At 44.2% G+C, this 23,858-nt stretch overlaps 1 long non-coding RNA gene across 2 annotated transcripts in view; it reads right to left on the bottom strand.

Annotated features, from left to right (window-relative positions):
• Nucleotides 1-4,181: 4,181 nt before the first annotated feature.
• LOC132812494 (uncharacterized) overlaps nucleotides 4,182-23,858 on the bottom strand; it is a 39,119-nt gene continuing 19,442 nt past the window's right edge. The window contains exons 3-4 of one of the 2 annotated variants that reach the window (XR_009643677.1): nucleotides 5,589-5,784; nucleotides 4,182-4,219 (exon numbers count right to left, since the gene is read on the bottom strand). This is a non-coding gene — a long non-coding RNA (uncharacterized LOC132812494). Of the gene's footprint in view, nucleotides 4,220-4,249; nucleotides 5,785-23,858 lie in introns of those variants that run through there. The other variant, XR_009643676.1, reaches the window with a different exon arrangement.

The raw sequence follows: 23,858 nt of genomic DNA, 5'->3' as shown, positions 1-23,858 counted from the left end.
GGAGAAACCTACTGGTGGCAGACACATTGATTGATGACCGTATTGGGAACAATGGTGTGTGTGTTAGTGTGTGTCTGTGTCTGTATGTCTGTGTGTCTGTATGCGCACGTGTGTGCGTGTACGTGAGCGCCCATCTGAAAGATACTATCAACATGCTAAATGGGACAGATTTTGAAGAGATCTCGTACTCAGCACTGGCCTGTGTGATGTGGTTTGGGTCATTACCAACAGCAGCAGAGTAGTACTCCAGCACAATTTTCACTGCCATTGCCTGGCATCTGCTCCACTTTACCCTGACCATCAGGCCAGGAGATAAACACTTGTTCAATGGAGAATACAGGAGGGACTGCCAATGGCAGCACCAGGTACACCTCACAATGAGGTGACGTTACCAAACAGGACCACTTACTCACCAAATAGCATAAACATCTGGTGACAGACAGATCTAGCCAACAAATCAGACCTAATCTCTGCAATCCTGTCATATGCTGTCAACGTAAATTGTGTGGTCAATCAAACAACTCTCTGGAGGAGGAGGATCCACAAATACTACGTCTCTGAAAGATGAAAGGGCTCAGCACAACAGAAAAGCTAAGGCTGAAACATTCACAGCAATGTTCAGGCAGAAGTATCGATGGGATGATCTATTTTATTCTTCTCCAGATAGCAATCTTCAGCTAATTCAATTCATTTTGTGTGGTATCTCCAAGTGGCTGGAGGGATGGGAAATGCAAAGGCTGTGGGCCCTGAAAACATGCCATTCAAGCTGTTCCTGCTGGGATACAGCACTCACATATACCTGACAATCTGGGGAACTATCCGGGTGTGTCCTGTACACACACAGACCAACCAGGCAATCAATGACTGCCCCATTGCTCTAATCCCTATCACTAATAAAGTGTTGGAATGTTATTGGAATCTACAGTGGAATCAAGTAGCACTTCCTCAGCACCAAACTGCTCACTAAAGCTCAGTTTGGGCTCTCATACCTTGGGCTCATTGAAGCCTTGGTTTAACGATGTACAAGAAGAAAATACACAGCGAAATTCTAGAGGTTAGGTGACAGTGACTGCACTTTTAACATCGTCACAACTGCACTTGACCAAGTGCCGTATCCAGGATTAATGGCAAAACTGGAGCAAATAGGAATCGTCTGCACTGGCTGAAGTTATACGTGGTACAAAGAAGGTGGCTGGGGTTGGTGTAGACCAGCCATCTCCACAGCAGTTCCCCTGTGTTGGTGTTGAAGTAAGTCTGTAGATCAAAAATGGAAAGGTAAGTCACCATACTCCTGCAGAATGATAGGGCTGCTCTCTCATTAGACAGAGACAACTGGTGGTAGTTTAACAGGACAGTCATCATGCCTCAAGTAAGGGAGAGGTTGAGTAGGACAGTCCTTTAGTCACACCAGTCAGTGAAGGAAACAAATCCACACTGTTGGTATTAATAACTAGCTGTCCAACTGATTCAGCTAGCCAAGTCCTCGCTCAGCTCATTGGGGAAGATCCTGTAACATTATTCTGCTCAGATATGTTGTTAGGTCCCTCTGGAGCAGGTGGAACTAGAAGCCAATTTCCTAACCCAGAGAGAGGGACAGTTTGGCTCAGTGAGCTATAAGAGTGCTCTCTGCCCTAGGCCCAATCATAAATGGCCCTCCTTATACATTAAAGTCACAAGTTGGGATACTTGCCAATGATTGGACAATGTTCACCACCATTCGTAATTTACTCAGATACTGAAGCAATCCTTATCCAAATGCAACAAGGACCTGGAAATATGCAGGTATGTGCTTAACAGTGACAAGGACTACTTCCAGATAACAATTACATCTAACAATACAGAACTGAACCACATCCTCTAACGGTCAATGCCACCACCATCACTGAACATCCACCGAGCAATATCCCAGGGATTACTGTAAACCAGAACTGGACTGATCATATAATTTCATTACCCATTCCTGTGAAGGGCTTATGCTAAAACATTGATTCTCCTGTACCTCAGATGCTGCCTGACCTCTTGTGCTTTTCCAGCGGCACACATTTTGACATATGGAAGTTAATTGGCTACAAGAATGTGTCAGGAGCTAGGAATCCTGCATAAATACGATGGCATAGTGGTTATCACCGCTGCATCACAGCGCCAGAGACCTGGCTTCAATTCCTGACTCGGGCAAATGTCCGAGTGGAGTTTGCGCATCCCCTCCGTGTCTGCGTGGGTTTGCTCCGGTTTCCTCCCACAGTCCAAAGATGTGCAGGTTAAGTGAATTGGCCATGCTAAATTGCCCATATTGTTAGGTGAAGGGGTAAATGTAGGGGAGCATGTCTGGGTGGGTTTGTCTTCCGAGGTAGGTGTGGACTTATTAGGCCTGTTTCCATACTGTAAGTAATCTAATCTAATAATTTACCTCATGATTTCTGAAAGCCTGTCCCCTCTCTCTAAGACACATTTTGAATGTGTGTGTATGATGAAATAACCTCACCCTCCCCATTTGCCTGTGTGAGTGCAGCTTTATCCCTCATCCACTGACACTCAGTAGGAGCAATTCCTGCCATCTACACAGTGCTCTGCAGAAATTTACCAAGACTCCTTATAACGTACCTCCGAAACCACAACCATCAAGAAGGACAAGGGAAGCAGACATATGGATGCCTGACCATGTTCACATTCTGATACAAGCCACCCACCACCCTGATTGGGAAATATATTGCTGTTCCTTCAGTGTCACTGTTTCAATGTCCCTCTCGAATTGTATTGTAAGTCTAACGACAGCACATCGACTGCAGTGGTTTAGTGCGGCAGCTCACCACCACATTCTCAAGGGCAACAAGGGATTGATAATAAATACTGGCCCAATCATATTCTATGAATAAATTAAAATGAAAAATATTGTCCAAACATGCCCAATGCTAGACACTATGCTTTGGGTTTTGAGAGCTCAGGCTGGTTGGGTTCAGTCCGTAACTTGCTTGTTGTGAACAGCTGAAGGGATAATCTGTCAGACTCTCAGAGGTTTGGCCTAAATACCGAGCATCACACAGACATTGACATTCACACACAACATTACTGAGCTCTGAGACAGACATAAACAATTCAAAATGTTCTCATATCTGACTAACATGTTTAAACACACAGTGAAATTGTTCCCACAAAAATGATTATGAGTGAGTAATACCAGGGAGAAAGTGAGGACTGCAGATACTGAAGATCAGAGTCAAACAGTGTGGTTCTGAAAAAGCACAGCCTTCCAGGCAGCATCTGAGGAGCAGGAAAGTCGACTATTAGTTCACAACATTAATACAAGGAAAAATAATTGCATATTTTCAAAGTCCTTGCACTTAATAATAATTGGTCTTGGGTGTGGAAATGAGACTCAACATTTCAATGATCCTTACTGTGAGTTGTGCACTTTTTTCATCATATTTGTATAAAAATGAACTGAATAAAGGGGGGATTTTGTTTTTATTGCACAATCTAAAAGTTGGTATTACGAAAGGATGTTAGACCTTCAGTAAAGAGACTTTGCTGCTAATGGTTAGAACAATGCTGCAAACATTTACACAGACATTTCCAGCTCAAGGCACACAAGGACATTGGGCTGGGATCATACTGGCCATCAATGGAGCTGTACAATTCTGTTTGGATACTAACATTGTGGGGCTAACATACACTGCATCTGGTTTATGAGGGATTCAATGTAAGATGCTATTTGCTGCAAGAGTCCATCACCTTTATAACACCTTCATTCAGGATCGGGTCCAAGGCTCAGAATTACAGAGTTTAGGTGGCACACCAGAAGGAATATACTTGTAAGACATGGCTGTTTATTGATAATTGTTACAAATGTTGAACTGCGTCTGAACCAGCGCCATGTGCTAGCCCATTGACCAGTCTGCCTCGCACGCCTCTTCCCGTTGTTCAGGTATGTCTCTAACCAGTCTATTGTGAGGGATTATGTCAGTAACTGCCCAGCTCCAGTTTGGAAGCTCTCTGGACAGATTTTGGAGATGGCCAGTGTTTTGGAGGTCATGGTGAGGGCCAATAATACTGTGTCTGAATGTAGGTTTTTTCTCAATGTCATTTCGAGCAGCTTTGCTGCCTGCAAGATGGTGTGTTCACTGAACTGAACATGAATCAGCTGTTTACTATAGTCACTGAACTGTAATAGTTAGGTGTGCGCCCTGGTAATTCAATTATTGTTCACTTCAATTGCTTTCAACTGAAAAAAAAACAATGATGTTTGGTTTATTTTAAAATATGTAAGAAATAAAGTGATATTAACTCTTCATTATACAAAGTGTAAAAGTGACCTGTTGTATATTTCCCACAGACTAATCAAGCAACAATCAGATATTGTCTGGAAAGCAAGATTATGCGATCAGGACTATGTCCTAGGTAACATCACCATCATCTCTGGGAGGTTCTGTCCCCCGAAAGGGCACGACCAGGCAGAAGAGGGCAGCTCCTTGGTATATAGTCAGTATAGGGCCGCATGATGGCTCAGTGGTTAGCACTGCTGCCTCAACGCATCAGGGACCCAGATTTGATTTCAACCTCGGGCAACTGCCTGTGTGGAATTTACACATTCTCCCTGTGTCTGCGTGGTTTTCCTCCCACAGTCTAAAGAAATGCAGTTCAGGTGAATTGGCCATGGTAGTGGGTGCTCTTCAGAGGGTTGGTGTGAACTGGTTAGGCCGAAGGGTCTGTTCCCACACTGTATGGAATCTAATGTAATGATAGTGCTCAGCATTGATGCAGGATCCTATGGCTGCTAGACTCCTCTGTGGCAGGTTATGGGGAACCAATAAAAGGGAAACCTATAATTGACCATATCATCACTGATCTGCCTGCTGCAGATACACCCCTCCATTTCATATATCGGTAACAATGTTCACTGCACAGTCCTTATGGGAAGCAAGGGCTAACTTCACATTTTGTAGACCCTCCTCACCATGACATACTGAATGGTACAGATTTAAACAGATTAAGCAATCAATGACGATGCATCCATGAGGTACAATGGCTCATCGGCAGCAACGCAATCATATTCTGTACAACTCAGAGTCTGCAACTTCCTGGATCGAGATGCCTCCCACTATACAGTAACCAGCAATGCCCGATATATGTCCCACTGCACAGTAACCATCACGACCTCACATACCTCCCACTGTACAGGAATCGAAACGGCCCGACATACCTCCCACTGTACAGTAAACATCACGGCCCGACTTACCTCCCACTGTACAGTAACCATCACAGCCCGACATACCTCCCGCTGTACAGTAACTATCACGGCCCCATATACCTCCCAATGACCAGTAGTCATCATGGCCCCACATACCTCCAACTGTACAGAAACCATAACGGCCTGACATACTACCCTCAGTACAGTAACTATCACGGGCCCACATACCTCCCACTGTACAGTAACCATCACAGCCCAACCTACCTCCCACTCTCCAGTAACCATCACGGCCCAATATATCTCCCACTCTACAGTAACTCGGTTAGTGTTGAATGCAGAAGAACATGCTGGGAGCATCACCAGCCAGACCACGAGATGAGGGACAACCTGGCAAAACTCTTACTGCTTTCTGCTGCAAAGCGGGACGACTTGTATTCTGACAGCACCAGCAGCAAGTAATGGACAGATGTCAGTGATTCCACTATCAAAAAGTCCACATCCACAACGACTCCCTCACTCCACCACCGACACTCAGCAGCAGGTATGAATACATTGACATTTCCTCAGTTAGCACCATCCGCAGTCATTACCATTGCCATCTGGAAAGAAAAGGACAATATTTAGGGAATAGTGATCATAATTCATTTGATTTTAACACAACTATTGTAAAGGACAAACCTAGACTAAAAAGATAAATCAGAATCAGAACAGTGGCCGTAGGCTGAGAGGAGATTAAAGTGGTTCTAAGAAAGTGTGTTCTCATAAAGTGAAAAGGGTCAGGCAGCTAAATCCAGAGCCACCTTGAACTCTAGAAATACAAAGACAGAACAGGAAACCTTACATCACACAACGGGAACGTAATACTACAGAATGCCGAGAGGAGTGCGGAATGTGGAGGGGTTAGATCCAGTACGAAATTAGAAAGCAAACAGTGTTTGTGAAATGATGCTGTCAAGAAATATCAAGTCATCTTTAGCAGATTTCTTTTCAGACCAGAGAAGGAAAAGTAAAATAAGGAATATAAAAGGCAAGCAATAGAAACTGTCGAAGGTTTGTATATGGTTCTGAGTTTCAATTAAAGATTAAAGGACCTCCACAATAAGGGCTATTGTGATGTATCTGGGAGAATTTTCTGAGAAGCCCATCAGACCCTTCTCGATGTTACTATATTCAGGGATGTGAGATCTGGTCATGGAGACAGGGTGGTAAGGATGGCAAGATTTGGGAAAGTTTAAGGACAAGAGAAATGGTCAGTTCAGTCAAAAAGAAAAACGAAGCACATCTTGGAGTTTGGCAACTGAAGACATTCAGAAGCCTTGAAAAACATGATAACAGGCAGGAAAAACGTAAAGAAAAAGTGTTGGGAGGACGAAAAAGCACGATGAAACGTCTTTATAAAACAGGATTAAGGAAAATGCCAAAGTAGTTTATTAGGAGGAACAGAGTAGCCAAGGAAAGAGTACGCCTGATCAAGGACAAAGGAGGGAATTAATGCATGGAGCTGGAGAAAGGGGGTGAAGTCCTTAATAAATACTTTGTATTGGTATTCACAAAGGAGGAGGACATGGATGGTGGTGAGTCAAGAGATGGATACGCTGATATCCGGTGTCTTTTTGATATTAAAAATGGAGGCTGTGTTGGGTGTTTTGAAAAATATTAAGGACGACAAGTTTCCATGATATGATGGGAATAATCCCGGAATACTGAAGGGATCGAGGGAGTAAATTGCTGAGACTTTGTGCACACACTTGGTTTGCGCTTCAGTGACAGCAGAGGTTCCACAGAACTGGAAAATAGCCACTTCGTTCCTTGGTAGAACGGCAACACGGATAATTCCAGGCATTTCAGCTCGGAGAGCCTTACATCAGACGGAAGGAAAATCTTGGAGATTCTAAGTGATAGGACTGAATCACATTTGGAAAAAATATGTACATATTCACGATGGGCAACACAGCTTTGTGTGGGAAAAAGTGTGTCACACAAACGTGATTGAATATTTTGAGAAAGTGGCAAAAGTGGTTGATGAGGACATGGAGCTGGATCTCTGCAAGGCCTTTGATTTGGTTCCTTACAGCAGGCTCATACAGAAGGGGATGTGAAATAGGATCAGCGGTCAGTCAGTAACATAGACAGAGAACTGCTTGGTCATAGCAATCAGTAGTGGTGGAAGGGTATTTTGTTTCGTTCTGGATATGCGTGAATAGATTGGGGGAGTCGCAGGTTGTCAGGATGATTGGCAGATGATGCAGCAGGATATACGTGGGCTGGAGACTTGGATGGAGAAAAAGCAGATGTAATTTAAAATGGGCAATTGCGATTGATACCTTTGAGAAAGTCTGCTGCAGGAGAGAAATATACAAGTAATGAAAGACCTCTAAGTAGCTTCAACATTGAAGGGATCTGGGCATACAGGTCCATAGTTCCCTGAAAGTAGCAACACAGGAAAATATTGTTACATGTTGCAACTGGATAGAACTGTATTTCGGCATCATTTAGAATATTGTGTGCAGGACTGATTACCAGATCAGCAAAAGGATGTCAAGGTATTGGACTGGGTTTGAAAACCATTTACTAGGATGTTGTCTGGTTTGGAGTATATTAGACATAAGTGGAACCTGTTACAGGTTTCCAAAATGATGAGAGGTGTGGATAGAATAGACAGTTGGAGACTTTTTTTTCCCAGAGTAGAAATGTTAATTGCTAGGGAGCATAAGTTTTAGGTAATTGGGGGTAAGTTTAAAAGAGATATGAGAAGCTAGTTTTTTTTTTGCTGTGTTCCAGACAGAATGAGGAAGTGACCGGAATGCACTGATGGAGGAGGCTGTAGAAGAAGATACAACAGCAATGATGGTATCTTGACATGTACATGAGTTAGCAGGGAGAATAACGATTTACAACATTTTATAACTTTTAAAGGCATCAAGTATCAGTGCAACTTAGTGGGCTGACAGGCCTGTTCCTGTACTGTACAGTTCAAGACAAGATTTCAGCAAGATAGTGGCCAATTGCTGATTGGATAACTTCTTATAATCAGAGCCACATTCATGCAGATCTCTCCTCATTAATTTTCAGGTTCATGTCCTCCCTCCCACTGTGGGAAACTCAATTTGGACAGTTTGACATAAATGTTAGAGCTGGTATCTGGTGACGCTATCGTGACCCTCGCTCCTGTGGCCTTCTGTCTTGGACATCAGCGTCTCAGGGGACACTGCACAGACCAAAGCTGCATGTAATACATATCCTCCAATGCTGACATCTAACATATGTCAGCCTCACCATGCCATCTCAGCAGATCTCCGACCTACTGACAGTACGCTTCTGTACTTCAATGCTGCAGCTCAGGGTGCACTGACAGCTCTCATTGCAATGCTGCTGCAAGGACAGTGTACTCAGAGACACACCCAGGTCATGGACTGTCCCTCTGGGCTGCTCACTCCGTGTTTGGACACACTCAATGCTGCTGCAAGGACACTGTGCTCAGGGATACACACCCAGCTCATGGACTGTCCCTCTGGGCTGCTCACTCCGTGTCTGTACACACTCACTTTGAGCTGAATTGAATGCTCACAGAATTATTGCCTTACCTGACGCTGCCTTTAGCAGTGTTACCCCTCAGCTAGAGCTACCAGGCTCACCCACCTCCTGCATTGTCTTGGTGTTTAGTGCAAACACAAACCCAGGAAGTTTGGTATCATTGTCCAGTCAGTCACGGTGCCCAGCACAGGGAATCAGGGGGAGTCTCAGATCCCAGTCCGGGAGCTTGGACGTGGTCAGTCAGTCTCTCGTGGTTGTTAGGGTCAGGATCCTCCCCCTGTTAGGGGAGTGGGGTGGTGGTGAGGAGCTGAATGTTGGTAGACTTGGAGGAAGGTATCGGTTCCTTGATTAGCAAGTTTGAAGATGACACTAAGATTGGTGGAGTAGGAGACAGTGAAGGGGAATGTCAGATAATACAGCAGAATATAGATAGATTGGAGAGGCGGGCAGAGAAATGGCAGAAGAAGTTCAATCCGGGCAAATGTGAGGTGATGCATTTCGGAAGATCCAATTCAAATGTGAATTATACAGTAAATGGGAAGGTCCTGGGGAAAATTGAAATCTGGGTATTCAGCTCCATTGTTCCTTGAAGATTGTAATGCAGGTCAGTAAAGTGGTCAAGGCAGCATACGGCATGATTTCCTTCATTGGACGGTGTATTGAGTACACGAGTTGTCAGGTCATGTTTTTTTTTTGTATAGGACTTTGGTTTAGAATATTATCTACGGTTCTGGTCTTCACATTACCAAAAGGGTGTGCATGCTTTGGAGAGGGAGCAGAGGAGGTTCACCAGGATGTTGCCTGGTATAGAGGGTGCTAGCAATAAGGAGAGATTGAATAGTTTTGGATTATTTTCATTAGAAAGATGAAGGTTGACTGGGGACCTGATTGCTCTCTGCAAAATCATGGGATGTATAGACAAGGTGGATAGCAAGAAGCATATATTCCCCCAGAGTGTGGAACTCAATTACTAGGCATCACAAGTTCACAGTGAGAGGGGAAAGGTTTAGGGCAGATATGGGTGGAAAGATCTTTACGCAGAGAGTGATGGGGGCCTGGAACATTTTGCCAGTGGAGATGGTACAGGCAGGAATTATAAAGTCAGTTAAGATATACCCAGACAGATGTATGAATGGGTAGGGAGCAAAGTGTTACAGATCTTCACCAAATAGGTGACGGAATAGGCGACAGGTTTAGACAGAGAATCTGGATCAGCGGAGGGAAGCGGCCTGAAAAGCCTGTTCCTGGGCTGTGATTTTCTTTGTTCTTTCAATGGCCTGCAGGTTAGATTGATCTTATAGTAGGATAAAAGATTGACACAACATTGAGGGCTAAAGGACCTGTACTGTGCTGTACTGTTCTGTGTTCTAAATAAGGAGGGTTACAATGGCAGGAAGAGGCTGAAGAGGATGGGATCTGAATGAATAGATACATTAGGGAGGTTTACGAGGATTGTCGGACGTAACAGAGAGCAATGGTCTGATCTGGAGAAAACAACACAGACTCTGAGGGTTGTGGGGATTGGAGATGGTTTCAAAGGGAGCACATAGAACCACAGGGTGTTACAGAAATGTGGAGAGCTGTACGGTCTACATGTGTTCATGAAGATGGAGAGGTTGGGAGGGATGGAGCAGTTTTCAGGGAGAAGGGTGTTAGTAGGATGGAGCGGTTTACACGGACAGGGAGGATTTTCGGTGAATGGAGCAGATGGCAGGGATAAAGTGGGTTGTATAAACTGGTGGCCATACACAAATATGGAGGGTAGTGGTGACTGAAGATGTTTGTAGATATAGGAAGTTTTCCTTCTGCAACTTATTTGGATACGAACTGTGTGGAGGCTTACAGATTATCCAGAAACCAAACAGAGATATGGCAGTTAGTCATGATTGAAGATGTTTGGAGATATAGGAAGTTTTCCTTCTGCAACTTATTTGGATACGAACTGTGTGGAGGCTTACAGATTATCCAGAAACCAAACAGAGATATGGCAGTTAGTCATGATTGAAGATGTTTGGAGATATAGGAAGTTTTACTTCTGCAGATTATTTAGATATGAAGTGTGTGGAGTCTGACAGATTATCAAGAAGGGCAGTAATTTCGATTGGAGACAGTTCCACAGATAAGGAAGCATTAGTAACTTCCTCCAGTTTGGCCAAAGTGGAAATGGTTGTAGGGGAGGGTGAGTTTACACAGGAAGCGGTGTAAGAGCTGGAGAAGGTTATAGAGATGAGTAAATGGATGGAGATACAGGAGGGACTTACATTGAAAGGGTGGGTGTTAGCGATGGGATGATGTTACACAGCGAGTGAGTCTCGTCAGAACTGGATCGGGAGAATCACAGGCTTTCAGTGGGTTATACAGACCGGGAGTGCTGCAGGGACCTGAGAGGATTGTTGTGTCTCCACGGAATGATCGTGTCTTTAGAAGTCGAAGAGGTTACGTAGATACGGAAACATCGAAAACAATGTGTACAGTATTCTTTTTCTTGAACAGAACCTCAATATCCCCCATCAGCCAGGGATCCCTAAACCTGACAGCTTTTCCCTTCACTCTAACAGGGACATCGTGGATTCTTGAGCTCACACTTTTAAAAGCCTCCCATTTGCCACTCATTCCTTTTCCTTCAAACACACTCACCCAGTGGATGGGAGCATGATGTGGAGGAGCTGGTGTTGGACTGGGATGGACAACGTTAAAAATCTCACAACACCAGCTTACAGTCCAGCGGGTTTATTTGGAAGCACTGGGTTTCATAGCGCTGCTTCATCAGGTGGTTGTCGAGCACAATACACAGACCCAGAATTTATAGCAACAGGATTGCAGTGAGATGGAATGTAATATCAAACAAATTTAGCTTAAGTTTTCATCTTTCAGAATGATCACCTGGACTTCGAAAGCTGGTGCTTTGAATTAAATCTGTTGGACTATAACCTGGTGTTGTGTGATTTTTAATTCACCCAATCGACCTCTGCTCGATCCTGCCAAATAGCCCCAAAATTAGCCCTGCTCCAGATTAAGAACTTAATCTGTCGACCTGCCTAATCTTTTTCCATAACTATGTTAAAATGAGGACAGTTGTGGTCATTGGACCCAAAGTGCTCTCCGACTGACACTTCAGTCACTTGCCTGACCTCATTTTCTGAGGGGAGGTCCCGTTTTCAGCTGCCCGAGTAGGATGGGGCTCTCTCTATTGATATAGGAAAGTTTCTGGGACACATTTGACAAATTCCACCCCATACAGGACTTTTACACTCTGGGTGGTCAGGCCAAACAGGGGAAGTTAAAATCTCCAACCAATACTATTCTATTATTTCTATAGGTACCTTCAATGTCTCTTCACATCTGCTCCTCTCGTACCCGCTGGCTATTTGGGGGTCCAGAACACCATCCCAGAAGACTGACCATCCCCTTTTTGTTTCTAACTTCTAACCATACGACCTCATTTGATCACCCCAAAAGAGTATCGGTTGTCATGTCCTCCCCTATCAATAAGGCAGCTGCCCCTCCTCACTTACTTGTCCTTCTGTCACGCCTGTACCTTATGTATCCTGGAACACTGAGCTGCCAATCCTGCCCTTCTCTCAGCCAGGTTTCTGTTATGGCTATAATATCACACTCCCCAGAGCCAATCCATGCTCTGAGCTCGTCTGCCTTACCACTCAGGCCTCGTGTGTTGAAATAAATGTCCTTTAAACCAGAAGTCTTTTCCCTCCCTATACTGTGCCCGGATATCCGGGATAGGAAACTTGCTCTCGATGGCTGATGTATTTTCCCCTGACTGGTTGATGGTACCTCTCTTACTCAGAGTCCAAACCCCTGCCAAACTAGTTTAAACCCTCCAGTGTAAGACAAGCAAATCTCCACCCAGGGATACTGGTGCCCTTCTGGTTCAAGTCAAACCCCTCCCCCCCCTTGTTCAGATTGCCTCTACCCCAGAAGAGATCCCAATGATCCAAGAGCTGAAAACTCTACCCCTCCACCAGCTCCTCAGCCACACCCCATATGGTCTATCTTTCTATTTCTATCCTCACTGGCACGTGGCACTGGGAGTAATCCGGTGATCACAACTCTTGAGGTCTTGCTTTTTAACTGCTTTCCTCATTCCCTGTACATATTTCACAGGATCCCATCCCCTTGACAAATTATGTCATGTGAACCGATGTGCACAACGATCTCTGGGTATTTACCCTGTCACTTCAGAATGTTGAGTAACCGCTCAGAGACAATCTTGAGCTGAAAATGTATTGCTGGAAAAGCGCGGCAGGTCAGGCAGCATCCAAGAAACAGGAGATTCAACGTTTCAGGCATAGACACTCTTGACCCTGGTACCCGGGAGGCAGCACACCCTCCTGGGGTCGCTTGTCTGTCCCTCTCACAACTGAGTCTCCTATCAGTATCACTATCATTACAGAGGATCTGGCAAACAGAGTCTGTGAGGACAATCTGCAATTGGTTCCATATTTGGAAAATGAGAGTAAGTTAAAGTGATACAGTGAGAATTCATGGCCAGTGTGGTCCTGACAAGGGAATAGTAAAGGCAGCAAGACCAGCGAATACTGGTTAAGCGATATCATGAGTTTGATGAAGAAAATGCAGTGCAATAAACTCAGGTGAAGCCATTCGAAAGCATAGATTGTGCAAGGGGGCTCCGTAAAAATTAGGGACAAACAATGGGTCATTAAACATCCTTGGCAGATAGTGTTAAGGAAAATCCACAAGGTATTTTAGCAGGATAATTAGAATAAGAGAATTACTGGGTAAAGTGTGGAGCCTGTGAGAAACCAAAGGGACAATCGGTACATGGAGCCAGAGGAAGTAGGTGAGGTCTTCAATGAATACTTCCCATCTATATTCACACAGGAGAAAGACATTGTAGCCGGCGATTTCAGTTGAGATGGTGAGATTCTCAAACATATTAAGATCATTAAGGAGGAGGTATTAAATGTTTTCACAGGCATAAAAGGTGGAGAAACCCCCAGTGCCCAATGAAATGTATCCCAGGCTGCTATGGGAGGTAAGGGAGGAGATTTCTGGGACCCAGGTGGATATATTTAATACTTTGCTGGCCACAGGTAAAGTGCTGAATGACTGGAAGATCGCTAATGTGGTTCCTTTGTTCAAGAAGAGCAGCAGGGATAGGCCAGGTAATTACAGAGCAGATAGTCTGACAGCAGGGGGAGGGAAATTATTGGGAACAATTCTGTGGAACAGAATGAATCAAAATTTGGAAAGGCAGAGATTGATTAGGGATACTCATCATAGATTTGTTAGAGTAAGATCCTTTCCCAAATTCAGCTGAGATTTTTACTTGAAATTACGATTGAGGATTTTGATGAGGGCTGTGCAGATGATGTGGGTTACATGGTGTTCATTACATCGTTTGACGAGGTCCCACATAGAAGGCTGGTCCAACAGACCAATGGGATCCAAGGCCATTTGGCAAACAGGATCCACAACTGTTGGAGGGCTGTTTTTACGATTGAAATTCTTTCACTAACGGGTGTACCACAGGGAGCTGTGCGGGAGCCATTGCTGTTTATTACATACATTCATCACTCTGATGTGACAGCAGAAGGTATCATTAATAGGTTTGCAAATGACATGAAAGGTGAGGGTGTTGTCCATAGTGAGGTGGAAGAGGCCAGGCTGCAGTCTGAAGGTAGAGGCTGGGACAGAATTTCAAGACAGGATCTTAAGTAGAAGCATCAGGAAAGAGCACAGCAGACATTGAGGGAAAACTGATTGATTAAAGTGCATTTATTTCAAAATAAAAGGCCTAACAATTAAGGCAAATGAAGTCGGCGCATGGATGGGAACATGGGGCTGGAATACCATAGATATGGCAGAAACACAGCTGGGAGCTCAATGTTGCAGGTTACAGATTCCACAGGGAGGATAGAACAGGAGGTGAGAGAGGAGGGATGGAGATTTTGATCAGTGAAACATCACTGCAGCACTTAGAGAGGATATTCCTGGGGAAAGCCCAATGAAGCCATAATAGTGCAACTGAGAAATGGGAATGGGTCATCAGTTTGATATGACTGTACTACAGGCCCCCAACAGTCAGCGAGAGTTTGAGCAGCAAATATGTCTGGAGATCTAAGATATCTGTAAAAATTATAGAGTTAGAATGGTCAGGGATTGTAACTTGCCAAACCTAGTCTGGGACTGCCAGATTGCCCTGAGCTTGAATGGGTGGAATTTGTTAGGCATGTACAAGAAAAATGTCTCAGTCAGAATGTAAATGGTTGGACAGCAGGAAGTGGTAAAACCTGACCTCCCCTTGGGGAACAAGGTAGGGAAAGGGACTGAGGTATTAGTGGGGCAACACTTTGGCAAAGTGAGCACAATTGTATTAATTTGAAAATAGCGATGGAAAAGCACAAGCCTGGTCCACAAGTTAAATATCAAAATTCGTCTTGCCGCAATCCAGAAAGTATTAGTGAAGAGCTTTTGGCAATTGATTGTGGAGGCTATTTGCAGGTAAAGGGACGTCAGGCAGGTGGGGAGCTTTCAAACGAGCGATAAAATGAGAGTTCAGGGTCACCATATTTTTGTTAGTGTGAAGGACAATGCTGACACAAGTGGGATACACTGATGATTGGGGGCATTGAGGCTCTGGTCAAGAAAAAGGGGGCACGTGTCACATATAGGCAGCTGGATTAAGGGAATCCATTGAAGAAGATAGCGGGTGGAGTAATTAACTTTAAAGGGAAATCAGGAGTGCACAAAGGGGTCCACAAAAATCATTGGCAGATCAGGCTGAGGAAAATCCAAAGAGATTCTTCAAGTATGTTCTTCAGGAAATTAACTAGGGGAAGAATATAGCTCCTTGATTACGAATGGGGCCATCCAAGTGTGGAAACACAGGAGATGGGTGAGACCGGAACAAAAATTTCATGTTTGAACTTAACTTGGATAAATACTGGGGAAGTCAGGGAATAAGGTACAGTGACGTCTTCAAAAGACTCCACTGAACAGAACAGGAGGTACTGAAGGTTCTAAAATGCATATAAGATGGACAAATCCTTGGGAACTAATCAAGTATATCCCAGGATATTGCGGGAAGCTCAGGCTGAAATTGTGGGGTCCCATAAAGAGATATTCCTATCACTGATAGCCATGGGTGATGAGCTGGAAGCCTGGAGGGTGGCTAAGGTTGTGCCATTATTTAGGAAAGGCTGCAAGGGAAAGTCAGGGACATCAACACCAATTAGTTTGATGTCAGCGATGCAGACATTGTTGGAAGCGATTCTGCAGGACAGGAGTTACATGCAGTTGCAACGACAAGGATTGATTAGGGATAATCAGCACAGCTTTGGAACGCTGCATAGAATTCTGATCATCCTGATCTGGGAAGCATTTCCTGAAATTGCAAATGGAGCAAAGATTGACGAAGATGTTACTGATACTGGAGGGTTTGACAGAAACGGAGAGGCTGGATAAGCTGGAATGCATCCTGGGGGAATGAGATAAATGTGGCAGATAGGTTTAAATAGAATGCAAAGAATTTTCTACAGCACACAAGTCCAAAAAAGCAACTGGAGAGACACTAGGGCTCCTCAAAGATCAGTGAAGCCATCCAAGTGTCGAACCACAAGAGGTAGGAGAGGGACTAAATGAGCATTTCATGTCAGAATGTACTGTGGACAAAGACTAGGAAACAAAGGGAAAGAAACAGTGATGGCTTGTAAAGAGTCCCCATTACAGAAGAGGTGGTGCTGGAGGTTTTAGAACACAAAGGTAGAGAAAGCCCTAGGTCCTGAACAAGTGTATACCAGAACATTGTGGCAAAGTAGTAGCAGGGACGCGAGCAGAAATATTTATATCATTGTCCTTCACATTTCCACTGGACGTAGGTGGCTGAGGGGTGACCGTATAAAGGTTTATAAAACCATGAGGGGTACAGGTAACCAACATCTTTACCCCAGGGTAGTGGAGTCCATAACTAGATGGGATTGAACTGCAGAAGGATAAGGTGTTAGCAATTCTGCCAAGTGCAAAAAAAGGTCCCCTGGGCCAGATGGGATTTATTCTTGGCTTCTCTGGGAGGCCAGTAAGGAGATTGCTGAGCCGTTGGCTTTGATCTTTATGTCGTCATTGCCGTCAGGAATAGTGCCAGAAGACAGAAGGACAGCAAATGTTGTCCTCTTGACCAAGAAGGGGAATAGAGACAACCCGGGGTAATTATAGAAGTGTGAGCCTTACTTCGATTCTGGGTAAAGTGTTGGAAAGGCTTGTAAAGGCCAGCATTTATAATCATCAGGAGATGAACACGTTGATGAGGGATAGTCGGCATGGTTTTGGGAAGTGTAGGTCATGCCTCACAAACCTTGTTGACTACTTTGAGGTGACCAAACAGGTGGATGTGGGTAAAGCAGAACTTGGTAGTGCAGATGAGCAGAGAGATCACTTTGTCCATGTACATGGATCATTGACAGTTGCCACCCAGTTTGTTAAGAAGGCATTCAGCAGGTGAGCTTTTATTGGGACAGGGAATGAGTTTCGGAACCATGAGATAATGCTGCAGCTGTACAAAACTCTGGTGCGGCCGCATTTGAAGTGTTGCCTATGGTTCAAGTCACCGCTTTAGAAGGATGTTAAAAATTTGGAATGTGTTCCGAGGAGTTTTACTACGATGTTACCTGGTACAGAGGGAAGGTGTCATGAGGAAGGCTGAGGGACTTGAACCTGTTTGTATTTGAGAGAAGAGTTTAAGATCAATTAATTGAGACATATAAGACAATCAGAGGGTGACATGGTTTGGACAGTGAGAGCCTTTTCCCTCAGGTGGCGACTCCTAGCACGAGGGCAAATAGTTTTAAATTGAAGTAGTAATTAATATTAACATTAATTAATAGATATAGGACAGATGCCAGAGGTAGGTTCTTTACTCAGAATTGTCAGGCATGGAATGCATGGCCTGAAACAGTGGTAAAAGTGAGGTCTACAGATGCTGGAGATCAGAGCTGAAAGTGTGTTGCTGGAAAAGCGCAGCAGGTCAGGCAGCATCCAAGGAACAGGAAATTCGACGTTTCGGGCATAAGCCGTTCATCAGCAACACACTATTCCAGCAATACATTTTCAGCTCTGAAACAGTGGTAGACTCGCCAACTTTATGGGCATTTAAACAGTCATTGGATAGGCATATGGATGAGAATGGAATAGGGAAGGTTAGATGTGCTTCAGATTGTTTCCACAGGTTGGCGCAACATTGAGGGTCGAAGGGCCTATACTGCACTGTCATGTTCTATGTTCTGTGTTCTGGAGGGCATAAGTAGGAGATGGTAGAGGAAAAAACTTAAAAGGATTAGGAGGAGAAGATTTTCCACACAGAGTATGGTGCGGGTATGGAATAAGTTTTGAGGGGAAGTGGTAGAGAAAAGTACAATAACAACATGTAAAAGACATTTGTCCAGGTACATGGAGAGGAGAAGGTTTGAAGGGATTTGTGTTAAGTGCAGGGTAACGGGACTCGTTCAGGGATTCTGGTCAGCATGGACTAGTTGGATCAAAGGAACCGTTTCCGTGCTGCATGTTATTGGAGGAGGAGACTACTGAGATAAGGCACATAATAGACACTGAAGCAAATTATATTAATAGTGATGGTAGGCTGGAATGCACCATAATTCAAGTATGTCGAGGGAGGAGAGGGAAGGGAGGCGGTTACCGGGACTGTATCTGTTGTAGGAGTTACAAATTATTGAAGACACTAGTCACCAAGACATGCCATAGATAGAGTGTTGCAGAGTAGTGAGTCTTAACACAACAGAACTTACTATAGGGGTGTTGATTGAGCCTGGGGTGTGTCTGTACTGTGCTTCCTCTCCAGCACTGTATCTGTGCCATGTTTTGTTAGCCGATGTTTGGAGCTCTGTCTTTGCTCTCTGCTCTGTTCACTGTGAGTGATCTTACCTCACTTCCAGATTTATTGAAGACTCCAATCCTCCCTTCCCTTTATCTCCCTGGCTGATCAACCATCTTCAATGTGGCGATGGACGAGACAGCCAGCAGCTGGGAAGTCTATTGAGTCAGGACCTTCCTGAGTACCTACAGGAGTCAGAGGAATAGACTGTTTGGGAAATTAGAGTGATCTCGTGAGGGATACACATCGGGAATGGCACTAAGTCCAACAGAGATCTGAAAAACCCTGTCTCCATCCCTGGCCTGTGCTGCTGCGTCTCTCTGGAGTGAAGACTTCAATTAGCTCAGGATCTGGAGTAGCTGCAAGAGTGAGAGATGATGCTGACAGAGGCAGCAATTAGACCCACACAGTGAGGGATACCACATGGAGAGAGACTGAGTGATATCACCAGAGGGCAGGAAGATTTCATAACGAAACAATCATGTAGGAAGAACAGGTTTAGGTTCCTGATGCCCTGGTATCAGTGCTCAGGAATGAGCAACCTTTGAGCAGGTGAAGTGATGGCTTCGTGGTATTACTGCGAGAGCATGTATCCGAAACCTCACCCAATGTTCAGTGGAGACAGGTTTAAACCCACCATCAGAAATGGTGGAATTTGCAATCATCATTTTTTTAAATTGCAATTAACAATCTATGGATAAGTACGAAATCATTGCTGATGTCCCAAACAATGTTTGTTCATCAAAAATACACTAGGGGACATCTGCCATCCTCACGTGATCTGTACGACATCCCCACAGCAAAGTGTTTGCCTCTGAAATGGCCGAGCAAGTTACTCAGCTCAAGGGCAGCGTGGGCTGGGCAGGAAAGGCTGGTCAGTCAGAGACACCAACATCCCATACCTGAGTTTAAAAATAAACCATTCGGATGGTCCCGCTGTAAATGTGCTGGGACCAGTCTCCTGGCCAATCACATTGGTAGGTTTAGGGACAGGGCTTTAAACTGACAGAGAGGATGCAGAGACAGGGTTCAGATGAAAGGAACTTGCCAAATCCAAATAGAAAAGGTGAAGCTTTGGAACAACATGGGGATGTGGCTGAAGACAAGCAGAAAGGAACAGGATGGGACCAAGTTTAACTAAAACTGTACGTCAGTGAATCAATTTGAGACAGAAAATTGTAGGAAACAGCAAATTATGCTTTTTTTTGTGGAATGGACAAAGTCTCTGCCATAAGGTAGATGGATTTGTGACACAGTGATAAAAGAGAGTTAGACTTCAGGGTGACGTGGTTACAGGGTGAAAAAAGGTGGACATAAATATTCAATGGTTCACAACCTTGTGCAAACTCAGGCAAAGTGGACAACGCTAACAGTAATTGATAACAAAGGCATGACAGAGAAATCATTTGGCCGCAGATCATGAAGTAGAGTCAGTCTGAATGTAAATTCTGGCTACAATTTGCCAAAGACACAAGCAGCAGAACAGTTTCAGGCCAATGAACAGCATTTCATGGCTCATCACTGCATCACACAGGAACTCATTGGAATTTTTAATAAAGGCATAATGACAATTCAGTGAAAATTCAAACTTCATATAACATTGACAATCACACTGACAACGGGAAAAGTGGAAGGGAAGTTCGGAGAATTTTTTCAGTTTTTCTTTAAATAACTTATTGTGCAACTGGCTAGGGATGTAACTGTGTCAGATCGACCGTTGTGTGATGAAACTTAGTGAATGAGTAATGTCATCTGGAGAGATCCTCTGGGAAATTGCGCTAAAGTGCAGTTTAAAGAAATATAAAAGTTTTAAAGTGAATCACAGAAAGGACAAGCTACAACTAAAAACAAAAATTGCCAATGACATGAGTTTGAGAGGAGAACTGACCAAGCTAAACAATTTAAACAGATTGAAACATTTGGTAAACATTTGAAGGAACAGTGTAAATCAATCAACAAAAGGATATTCCATTTAAACAAACAAAATCTTAACAAGAAACCCACACCTTTCCCTCACTCAGGACAAAATGGATCATGTTAGATTATGAAGTTGAGAAGATCACCAAAAAGTACTTAAAATCTTGAAGCGCGAGAGTGTTTTAGTTTTAAAGTTTCAAGGGGTTGCAATTGGTCTGTTAGCAGGAATAGGGCAATTGGCAGAGGAATCCCCGTGAGGGTATAATGTCACCATACGAACAGGGAGAGGTGAAGGTGCTGGAGGTGGCGAGAGTGTTACAGAAAGTGGGCAGGGCCTGAAGAGTGTTTCAAACTAAGTACGGGTTGTTGCAGCTGGAGGGGTTTGCAAAGGTAGGGAGGGACATATGTATTTTTATTTATTCATTTATGTAATGTGAGTGTCACTGACTGGTCTAGTATTCGTTGAGCCCACTCTTAATTACCCAGAGGGCAGCTCAGAGTCAGTCATATTGCGTTTGGCCTGGAGTCAAATGTTGGCCAGACCAGGAGAGAATATTTGTTGTCCTTCCATAAAGGAGGACAGTGAACGTGATGAGTTCTTCCTTCTGATCAGCAGTGCATTTATGATGGCCTGACCAATGTCTTGTAAAGATACAACATGACATCCCAACTCTTACTCTCCATGCTCTGACCAATGAAGGTACCCATCCCAAACGCCTGCTTCACCAGCCTGCCTGCCTGTGATGCAACTTTGAAAGAACTGTGTACCTGCATCCCCGTGTCTCTGACTGACAGCACCACCCAGGGCCCGAACATGAGCAGTACAAGTCCCACCCTGGTTTGTTTCACCACAATGCAACACTTCACATCTATCTAATTAAACTCCATCTGCTATTCTTTTGCCCACTATCCAGAAGTACTGTTAATCCTGTTGTATCATAGATAACCTTCTTCACTGTCCACTTTACCACCAATGTCAGTGTCACACAAGAAGCTTATTTACCAGGAAACCAATATTCCCATACAAAACATTTATCCAAGTGACAAACAACAGGGGACCCACTGCACCGCGGGTCACATGCCTCCAGTCAGAAAAACAACATGTCTCCCATCACCCTCTGTCTCCAATCATCAAGCCAATTTTGTATCCAGTTGACTAGCTCCTCCTGAATGTCATATCCGTTCACACTGATTTAAGCTTATTACCCATTTACCATACGGACCGTAGAACACAGAACAGTACAGGACAAGACACTTCGGCCATGATGCCATGCCAACCTTTTATCCGCCTGTAAGACCAAACTAACTTCCATACCCTTCATTTTACTCTCATTCATGTGCCTATCCAAGAGTCTGTTAAATGTCCCGAAAGTATCTAATTTTACTGCCACCAATGTCAGTGCATTCCAACCACCTACCATTCTCTATCCTTTTATCTATCCTCCATTCACCTTAAAATTACACCACCTTGTAATAGTTATTTATGCCATAGGAGAAGAAGTCTCTCAGTATTCACTCTCTCTGTGCCTCTCATCATCTTGTTCCCCTCCACTAGTTCGCCCCACCCCTTTTTCACTCCCATGAGAAAAGCCTTAGGTCTCTCAAACTTTGTACATAAGAAATGCCCTCCAGGATGCTAGAAAGATGCAGTAAAACCTCACTGTTCTTAAAATCTATCCCCTTTCTAAGGAAAGCCAACACAACATATGCATTTTTAACAACCCTATCAACGTGCGTGACAACTTTGAGGGATCAATGGCTATGGACCCCTTAATCTCTCTGATCCTCCATATGGCCAAGCATTCTGCCTTTCACCCTGTATTCTGTATTCAAATTCCACCTTCCAGAATGAATCACTTCACACTTTTCCAGCTTGAACTCCATTTGCCATTTCCAGCCCAGATCTACCTCCTGTCAATGTCCCATTGCAACCGACAACAGCCCTCCACATTACCCACCACTCCACCTGATTGGCAAACTTACTAACCAACTCTCCAACATCAACATCCAAGTCATTTATAAAAATCACAGAGAGCAGAGTCCCAAAGCTTACTGTTACAGAACACCACTGGTTACTGAGCTCCTGGCTCAATACTGTCCATCTGCTGCCATACTCTGTCTTCTCTGGGCCATCCAATCCTGTACCCAGACAGACAGATTTCCCTGTATCCCATGCCTACTCAGTTTCTGAATGAGCTTCAACATATTCTGCCATATCTTCAAAGAATTCAATAAGGTTTGTGAGGCATGAGCTGCCCCTCACAAACCTATACTAACTGTCTAAAATTTAACCATGGTTTTCCAAGTAGTCATAAATTCTGTCTGTCAGAGTCCTCTCCAATAATCTGCACACCACAGACATTAGACTAATTCTGTAATTTCCAGGATTCTACTTCCGTAACATGGCCCAGTCTCTACAAATCTTCTCTCCTCTGCCACGTTCCCCAAAAGGGCACTGGAGGGTGGTGTGGATGACAGAGATAAGCTAGGGATATCAGGACAGGAGGATTTTGCAGACATTCGGAGGATTGCAGTGCCAAAAGGAGGATTCAGTAATTGTGAGGTTACATGGTAATGAACGCATTTGAGGAGGGAGGGAGGGAAGATTGTAGCGAAATGAAAGGTTTCACAGTTTAGGTGTTTTGTTAGGACTGCAAGAGGTTACTGAGTTGGGGAAGGTTTAAGCACTGGTGGATTTTACATAAACATGATTTTGATTGCAATGGCAGGAAGAGGATGCAGGGATCTGGAGAGTATGGGGTCTGAACGAGGTTACACAAATAGGAAGAGTTGTCAGAAGTGGAGGTGTTTATAGTGACCTGATGGTCTGATCTGGAGCAGAGGACTCGGATTGGGAGGGATATGGGGACTGCAGATGGTTTGTCAGGGAGGGAGGACCATAGAGCCACATGAGGTTACAGAAATATGGAGAGCTGTAGGGCCTGCAGGCGTTCGTGGAGATGGGGAGGTTGGGAGGGATGGAGCAGTTTACAGGGAAAAGGATAGTGGTAGGTCAGCGCTGGTTTATACTGACAGGGACTATTGAGGGAATGGAGCAGATTACAGAGACTATGTAGGTTGTATAGACGCGAAGAAAAAACATACATTTCGAGGGTAGTCGGGACTAAAGACGTTTAGATATCTCGAAATTGTTAGGTTCTGGTGTTATTTAGACATGGAGGATGTGGAATCGGACAGATTTTCCTGGAGGTGAGAACAGCAATTTTGCTTGGAGACAGTTACACAGATAAAGGAACATTAGTAACCTCCTCCAGTTTGGCCTAAGTGGGAAAGTGTTGTAGGGGAGGTTGTCGTTAACACAGATAAGGGTGTAAGAGCTGGAGAAGGTTTATGCAG

This window comes from Hemiscyllium ocellatum, unplaced genomic scaffold (assembly GCF_020745735.1).
Source record: "Hemiscyllium ocellatum isolate sHemOce1 unplaced genomic scaffold, sHemOce1.pat.X.cur. scaffold_278_pat_ctg1, whole genome shotgun sequence".
In the NCBI taxonomy this organism is placed as follows: domain Eukaryota; kingdom Metazoa; phylum Chordata; class Chondrichthyes; order Orectolobiformes; family Hemiscylliidae; genus Hemiscyllium; species Hemiscyllium ocellatum.
Note: the sequence above shows the minus strand (reverse complement) of the source record. Positions and strands in the feature narration are given on the sequence as shown.